The following is an 8,908-nucleotide window of genomic DNA, read 5'->3' as shown; positions in this document are numbered from 1 at the left end:
ATCGGTGTGTTACTTGCCCAAGATTCGATCGTCGGTATCTCAATACCTAGTTCAATCTTGTTACCGGCAAGTCTCTTTAATCGTTCCGTAATGCATCATCGCATAACTAACTCATTAGTCACATTGCTTGCAAAGCTTATATTGATGTGCATTACCGAGAGGGCCCAGAGATACCTCTCCGAGAATCGGAGTGACAAATCCTAATCTCGGTCTATGCCAACTCAACAAACACCATCGGAGACACCTGCAGAGCACCTTTATAATCACCCAGTTACGTTGTGACAGTTGGTAGCACACAAAGTGTTCCTCCGGTATTCGGGAGTTGCATGATCTCATAGTCATAGGAACATGTATAAGTTATGGAGAAAGCAATAGCAACAAACTAAATGATCGTCGTGCTAAGCTAACAGATGGGTCAAGTCAATCACATCATTCTCTAATGATGTGATCCCGTTAATCAAATGACAACTCATGTCTATGGTTAGGAAGCATAACCATCATTGATTCAATGAGCTAGTCAAGTAGAGGCATACTAGTGACATTCTGTTTGTCTATGTATTCGCATATGTACTAAGTTTCCGGTTAATACAATTCTAGCATGAATAATAAACATTTATCATGATATACGGAAATGTAAATAACAACTTTATTATTGCCTCTAGGGCATACTTCCTTCAGTTTAGCCAATGCAAATGGGAGGCATGTAGATTCGAGAAGCGATTTATAGCCTGCATGATATCAACCTTAATGATGTTCCAGAAGGATTTGAAGAAGGCATCGGTAAATCCATCTGGCCCTGGGGCCTTATCACTTGGCATGGAAAAAACTGCAGCCTTGACCTCCTCCTCAGAGATGGCATCATCCAATCCATGTTGGTCACAATCAGGAGTAGGAATAATGCCCTAGTTGATATCCGTTTTGAGCGAGGGTCTCTTTTTGGCAATGTTCTTGAAGTGACGGTGGATAATATCTTCTTTTTGCTTGTGTTCAGTGACCCAACCACCATTGTGCTTGAGGCGGTGGATGCATTTTTTTTTTTGCTTACGATGGTTCATCAACAAGTGGAAGTAATGGGTGTTAGCATATCCTTCTTTCAGATTAGTTATTCTCGAGTTTTGCCTCTTTCTTGATCTCTCTAGTACAACCCATCCAATGATCTTCCTCTTTAGACTTCTCCGGATGTCAGCTTCATCATGGGAGAGTTCTCTATACTCATGAGCCAAATCGAGAAGCAAAATTACCTCCAGGGCCATGTGTAACTGTATCTTTGCGTTTGAAAAAAGTGACTTGCTCCAAGAGTGCAGCCTACTCGCAGTAGTCCTTAGCTTATGAAAGAGCCTTTGATAGGACTCCACATGAATGGATTCTTCATTCCAAGCATCAGCGACAACCTTTTTGAATCTAGGAATCTTTGTCCAGTAATTCTCGAAGAGGAATGTTTTGGGTCTCCTTGGGCATCATCATTAGCAAGCAATAATGGACAGTGGTTAGAGCGCTAGGATGATAAAGCGTGTAAAATATAGGAGCTGAACTCGACATCTCAATCATCATTGCAGAAGAAGCCATCAAGTTTACACAGCGTTGGATTAGAGCGTTTATTGCTCCAAGTGAATTTTCGGTTCTGTAGATGAATTTCCTTTAGCCTACAATTCGCCATAGTATTACGGAACCTCAGAAGGCAACTGCGATCAACTTTAGCACGTTTTTTGTCTCTGGCACGATAAATTTGATTAAAGTCTCCATTGACCAGCCATTTTGTTCTATCGACCGGTTTTTGGGAGATGAGCTCTAGAAAGAAGTCATCTTTGTAGATGCTAGGCCCATAGACCGATTTAAGGCCAGAGGCCAACAATGTTGATTCCTGATTACATTTCTTATGTTTACACCTTGCAGCCCAGCCCTTCATATCAACGATTATATATAACCCGATACACTGCTCAGTTCTTTCCGAAGATTTGCCACTCTTTTTTTCCACCTTGGTACATGCAGTCTTAGTTTCTTTTCTTGTGATGCACTAATGCAGATGACATAATCGCCGTTTTTGCCACGTGAGAGGCTTTTTAAGCAGCAACAATTTTTCCAGAGCTTGGGCAGGCACACTCACCAGAAAGGGCGTTACGATGCGATCACCTCCGTCGGCATCCCCCTCGCGCTCGCGGCATCGAGCCTATTCATGATTATAAGTTTGGAGCTTTGTCTGTTCATGATCATGATTGTAACTCCCCCGTAAAAAAGAAGAAGTCGTGATTGTAACTATTTTTATGTTCTTGTTACCGTTTAGCCAGGGACCTGTATCTTGTTGTGCGAACAGGGTCATGGTGTCTACAACATGTCTCATGGAATCGAGAAGAAGCAGTGACCGTTGGTGGCTTTGTTGTTGGCTCAGTAATTTAACATGGGAGCGGTTCTTTGAAAGGATTTTTCTGTTCGAAGGTTATGAGCCTGTGACGTCTTTTTTAGTTGCACAAATAATGCTATGAAAGTTCCATCTGTGGGTACATTTCAAGTTCTCCTTTCGTTGGTTTTTGTGGGCACCTGGTGTCAGCGAACCAATGCTGAATTGACAGCAACAATGTTCAACTATTGGCAATGTTGCCATGTGTTCTCTTTTAATCAGCGGTATACTCATATAAGTCTTTCAAGCGATCATGGTGTATTCTATGTTTGAATTTTGATCTGTATGCAAGCCACTTCATGCACATATATTTCAAGCTGAAGCCCTGTGGACATGTGGGGGCCAGCATGCGTAATAGCATAATACATATCAAAATATATTTTATTACAGTTTTGCTAAAACACATCTAGATGTGTGCCATAAGTATTGCACATCTAAGTCATATGTCATTGATCTTACGTTGAGATCCGTGTAAATATTTTCTTTCTCTTTTTTTCTTTTCTTTTTATGCTTGATTCACTCACTTAGATCTATAATAATTAGAGCACATCTACATGTGCCCTAGACACACCCTATTACAACTAGTACAACAGAGTCCCATCAACAATTACAACATACAACGATAACATTAGTAACAAGATCTAGAGCTCCTTGTCATCGTCTTCATCTTCGTCGTCGTCGTCATACTCAACGAAGGTCTATCCCGTGGCTTCATGCCGCCGAAGGATGTCCTCCTTGCAGTCCCGCGCAGGGACTTGAAGAGGGCGACAGCGGAACGGCGGTAAGCCTCGCAGAACTCAGGATCGAGGGTGGTCAAGCTGTCGATAAGCTCGTGATCGACCGGGCGGATGGGCTTGCGAAGCGGGAGCGCCATGAGCGAGTCGATGCACTTCTGTCTGACAAGCTCCATCTTCTTCCCGTTCTTGAAGACGATCACTCTCCCCTTGTCGCTGGCTCTAGCCTCCGGCGTCTTCTCGGCTTCCGTCACCATAGCCTTCGGTTCCGCGAGATCCGACTTGCTATAGTCCATCGTCTTATCGTCTCCTTGATCCACCTTCCTTCACCTCTCTCCGAGTTATCAATGGATCCTGGATGTGGATGCGTGGCGGTGGCTGTTGGATTGTGGTGGACATAGAGCGGGGGCGGGGTTATTTATTGCCTCTCATCCCGGTCCCGGTACCGAGTCGGCCAGGAATCCCTAGGTGCGTTCTGTGCCTCCGGTCCGGCTCGGGAGTCCGGAGTGCATAGGCCCGGTGATAACCGGCCCTGGACCCTGACCTCTGCCGTTGTAGATGGGCCAACTGGGCCTACCGCCATACCCCTCCAAAAAATATTTGTAATATTATTTTTTTGAGGTGAAAAAATACAGGAAGCGCATGATTGAGGCTCTGTTTTTTTTGAGCATCAGTACAGACACAAGCGCTCATATACACGCGCATACACTCACCCCTATGAACGCACACACGCACACCCTACCCCTATGAGCACCTCCGAGAGACTGAGCCGGCATATCATCTTGAGATTTACGAAGTCACCGTAGGCGCCTCGTCGTCGACGGGAACGTCTCCACCCACTGAAAGCGCATCGCCGGAAATCCTGAAATAAATTCAGGAATAATGCGAGCACCAGAATTTGAACCATGGTGGGTTGGGGATATCATTGTCCACCTAACCAACTCAACCACAGGTTGAGGCTCTGTTTGAAAGCAATGTTTTTGTAAAACCTCATTATTTGGATGCTACAGTTTTTCATATCGATGACAATGAATACTATAGTTTATGAAAACAACAAGTTTTCTAAGTATTGTGGAAACAATAGCATGTTTGGCAATCAAAGTATGCAGCGTTATAATAGGCCACCGCTAAGACAAGGCCTTTGTTGTGTTTCTTAGTTTTTTAAAAAAGAGGTCCTAACCTCTTTTTTTAATACTGCAAAAATACTATAGTTTTTTGGATATTGTAGTTTATAATACTACAATTTTAACTAGAGCCAAACACCTCAAAGTATTTAAAACCAAGTATTCTAAAATATTGTAATATTCTTGAAATACTTTAAAAATACGTTGCAACCAAACACAGCTTGAGATGTCACATATCGTGAAATCCCGTGGGATGCCAAAACACAGGAATCTTGCAATGAGTATCAATGGATAGTGCACAGGGAAAAAAAACACAGGAGCTTTAGAGGATCCAGAAGAGAGAATAGCGAGATAGTGTGTGAAGATGCATTGGGCTTCTCAAAAGAAAAATTAAGAGGTTTGAGCTCATGTCCATATACCTATGGAATGAGGGGCATAGGAAAGAATTCCATAGCAATTTAGGAACTCCAATCCTATGATTCAAAGGTCTTCCTTAGGATTCAAATCCAAAATTCCACAAAAGTCCTCCAATCCAAAGAGGGCCTTAACTGCTTATACTTCGAGTGGTAGTGTACACCAGTAAAATTGCTCAAACCGACAAAATGTTTTCCTGGTTTAGACTTTAGATAGGTTCTAGAAGGTCCTAAACAGGTCATTCGGTTTCCTTTCTTTCGTATTGCTTATCTACTATTTACTTATTATTATGGGTTTTGTTTTTTGTTTTATTATTTCTATTTTTCTCATTATTATTTTTATGGTTTTCTTTTTCTTTTTTATGTTGGTTTTTCTTTTCTTTTAAGAAAGTACATATTTTTAACCAAAAAATACAACTAAATTTTAAAAATGTCCATGAAAGATTAGAAAAATGTTACGCTTTTTAAAAAATGTTCGCCATTTCAAATATAGTTCAAGATTTGTTTTTGTAAAAAGTGCCCATGGTCTTTTAATATGTGCAAACGAGAAAAACCTGAAAGAAAAGAAAACCACACTAGAAACCAGGGACGCTCTGTAACAAATGCTTGCGCTGAGAAGGTGAAAGTACTCAGATGTCGCCTAAAGGGGTGAATGGGCGTTTTATAAACTTTTACGGATCCAGCATTATCCTAATGTGAAAATAAACTAGGCGGATACTTTTTAAGCATAAATCCTAATATATAAGCCCAGCTAAGTGCATCAACAACTTATACTAAACAAGATATGCACTTAAGGAAACTAAGAATCACAAGTAGGCAATACAAGTCTACAGAGATATGAAAATGAATGATAGAAGCAAGCACAAGTAAGCAATACAAGCTTACGCAAGTTACATCACAAGATATGACAACTAATGATATAAGTTGGCAATTTATATTAGGCAGAGGGAATGCTTCTTTTATTACTCTTCATGGCAGGTAGCTCTGAGGTGACTTGCTTTTTTTTTATTCCGATCATATAGTATCAGATGGCCTCTCAAGAAGCCATTAGCTATTATGAGGTGTTGAAGATAGCAAGGTAATTAGTTAAAATAACTGCAGGTGATGATTAAGCAATAACATATGCTATGAACTAACTTAGTGAAATCCATTTATTTTTGGATACTTAGTTAATCCGTGTTTTTCTCCTTAATCTTTACACCTTTACATTTTCAAATCTGCTTGACAAGTAAGGAAAAAATCTTATAGGTTAAACAATGTGTTCAAGTGTTCATCACTACAGATTGACCTAGGAAGTGAAGATTGAACTATATCAAGGGGCATAGCGTGGATATCTTAGCTCTCAGTTCTGGATCACCATGCCACTGCATTCTAGTATAAATCAAATTTTGTTTAGTTGTTCCCCTGGTGATCTTGTTTGTTGTGGTTGGTGCTTCAGGTTTATTCCTCCTGCCCTCTTTCACCAGATTTTCCCAATATGGTTGTTTCACACAGCCAAGATGTGTAAAGCTACAGGAGGGTGCGATTGGCTATGTTGATGTGCTTGTTTTCCCCTATATGCAGGTTTGCCCTAATTTATTTGATCTATTATTTCATTGCATTTTGCAGGTCCAGGTTTAAATATAACATGTTCTGCCCTATAATAATGCTACTCTTTCTACTCTAGGATCACGCTAATTAGTTGATGAATAGATAAATTCATACATCTAACATGTCATCTGCTGCTTGATATTGTTGCTGGTACGTTTAAACGTACAACTGACATGATAATGTGTTCTGCCATGCCCTTTTCAGTGCAGTACACAGAGGACAACCTGAAGAAATATATCCACCAAGATGATGATACCTTCCCAGTCAAGCTTGGAGACAGCACTGTGGGCTGCGATCATGGTTTTGCAACCACACGAACATCCAGGAAAGCTATGTATAGGTTTTCGGCACATGACTTTGTTTTCGTTCCATGGCAAATTAAGAGTATGTTGGGCCAACAAAAAAGTAAATTAAGAGGCGGAGGCAAGTGAGAGTGTATGGGTGTGTTCCCGCAAACAAAAAAGAGAGAGTATGGGTGTGAATTAGACGTTCTCCGTTGGAATGTAGTATAGCTCACTTGAACCGAACATACCATTGGTCTAGCTTAGTATCTCTGGTACCAACTGAGCACTGAATAGTCTGAACTGAATACTTAGTTCACTAGAACGGGCCTAGTTCTTCCCTTGGTTAAAATTTTGGACGATAGAGAGAACGGTGCTAGTTCATCTCTGATACGAGCAGAGTACTAAACTTCGAAGCGAGCTAGTGAACCGAGCACACAATAAAGCAGCAATTAGAACACATACTCCAGATCAAACTATATCCAGAAACCGCAGGCAATCATATCCACAAACAGAAGTAACATAATTCACTTTTTTGTTGAAAATAACCATGCTGATAAATCTACAGAACATATCTTCTAATCAGTTCCACATTCGCACCAAGACTTGAACTCATGAGCCAAAAAGCACTTGAGATTGACAGCATGCTCCTGCACTCTATCCTGCAGTATGAACATATGATACACTCATTAAGCTCAGTTAAGCAAAAAAAAGCATAAATGCAACTTCTTTGCACAAGTGTCAGTTCTCAAGTTAATAAATCTAGTTTTGTACGATTGTAGGCCTTAGAATTTGAAGGAAGCTGCCATTCACCATCAACATATATAGGTTGGCAGATTGCAGTCGCTTTACCAAACCAGACCCTTGGCACCACATCAGGAAAAATGAAACTCGGGGAAGAGTGAATAGCGTTGCTTATCTTAGGAATGTGAGAAAAAGGAAAAATTACATTGTCTACTACATGTGCTGGCATCCACAGGAGCATGTCAGATTCACACTTTGACTACTACATGTGTGGAAGAAAATAAGATTCTGAATCCAGTGTGTGGAACTTTCGAATGGAAAACCATACAGTTATGAGCAGCATCAACACTTCAACAGTCATATCAAATAATAATGGAAGGATTGCCCTGATGCACATCTATAAAAATATTTAAAATGGAACGTGTCACAAATCAATTGAAAATGAAGATGTCATGATATTTGCTCTCCTATGTGTTACAAAAAATGGAACTATATTTCGACGAATACCGACAACAGAAAATCTGGATGTCTCATCGGTAACTGAACTTAGAAACCGTACAACGTTATCATCACACAAGGATCTCATCAGATACCCTAGCAGAACTCTGACAGATAAATTAATTAATAGGACTAGCACGTATGATGGAAACTTCCAATTGTTAAAGGAAATACAATAAAATTAATCATAGCACATCCACATAAAACAAGCATGTATATACTACATATTCATAAAACCTCTATTTTTCACCAAGTTGTGCATATATATAAGATGGTATTTTATACATTGGTACAAATTAATATCCAGATTCAGTCAAGCACACACACATAGCCGTTGGCTAGCAAGAAGAAATAGAGTTGAAGGCAAAGACAGCATCACTTACATGGAGGCAATTGAGTGCCAAGTTTAGCCACTTCCTTCTTCAACCACAAACCACGGAGTCTTGATTCATAGCATAGAAAAAACTCTCGACTTGATGCATCCTTCAAAACATCAGAGGCAAGGACATTGATCTCGTCGGATACATCATCCATGCCATGCAACGCCTCCATGCACCTTGAGATTGAGTATTGTTGTCCTTGATTTGACGCTTTCTGTTCCATGGTTTCTTCAGTGCTTGGTATCGATGTGGTGCCTTATATTTCTTCTTGGGTCTTCCGCCTTGTGATCCACCATTTTCACTCCCTGATTTTGCATGATATTCACTTTTTTGCTTGAAGGAAAGTACTGGGGTCTCGTCATTATCATTGTCAATAACAGGATTTGCAACCGAGGGTGTGTTCTTCACTGAGGTAGTTGCCCTCCTGAAGGATAATGGGGCCTTGTCATCATCATTGTCAAATAAAGTAGGATTCGCAGCCGAGGGCATGTTCTTCACAAAGGTACTTGCACCCCAGAAGGAAAATCGGACCCCGTCATCATCATTACCAAAAATAGCAGGATTCGCAACCGAGGGCCTGTTCTTCACAGAGGTACTTGCCCTCTTGAAGGATAATGGGACCTCGTCATCATCATTGCCAAACATAACAGGATTCACAACCGAGGGACTGTTCTTCCCAGAGGTACTTTCCCTCTTGAAGGATAATGGGACCTCGTCCTCATCATTGCCAAACATAACAGGATTCACAA

The 8,908-nt window shown here is 40.7% G+C and overlaps 1 pseudogene; it reads left to right on the top strand.

Annotated features, from left to right (window-relative positions):
* The first annotated feature begins 2,020 nt into the window (after positions 1-2,020).
* On the top strand, positions 2,021-2,359 carry LOC123130421 (uncharacterized; annotated as a pseudogene).
* The last annotated feature ends 6,549 nt before the right edge of the window (positions 2,360-8,908 follow it).

Source organism: Triticum aestivum, chromosome 6A, assembly GCF_018294505.1.
Source record: "Triticum aestivum cultivar Chinese Spring chromosome 6A, IWGSC CS RefSeq v2.1, whole genome shotgun sequence".
NCBI classification, from domain to species: domain Eukaryota; kingdom Viridiplantae; phylum Streptophyta; class Magnoliopsida; order Poales; family Poaceae; genus Triticum; species Triticum aestivum.
The sequence above is the reverse complement of the archived record's forward strand: the minus strand, read 5'-3'. Positions and strand labels throughout refer to the sequence as shown.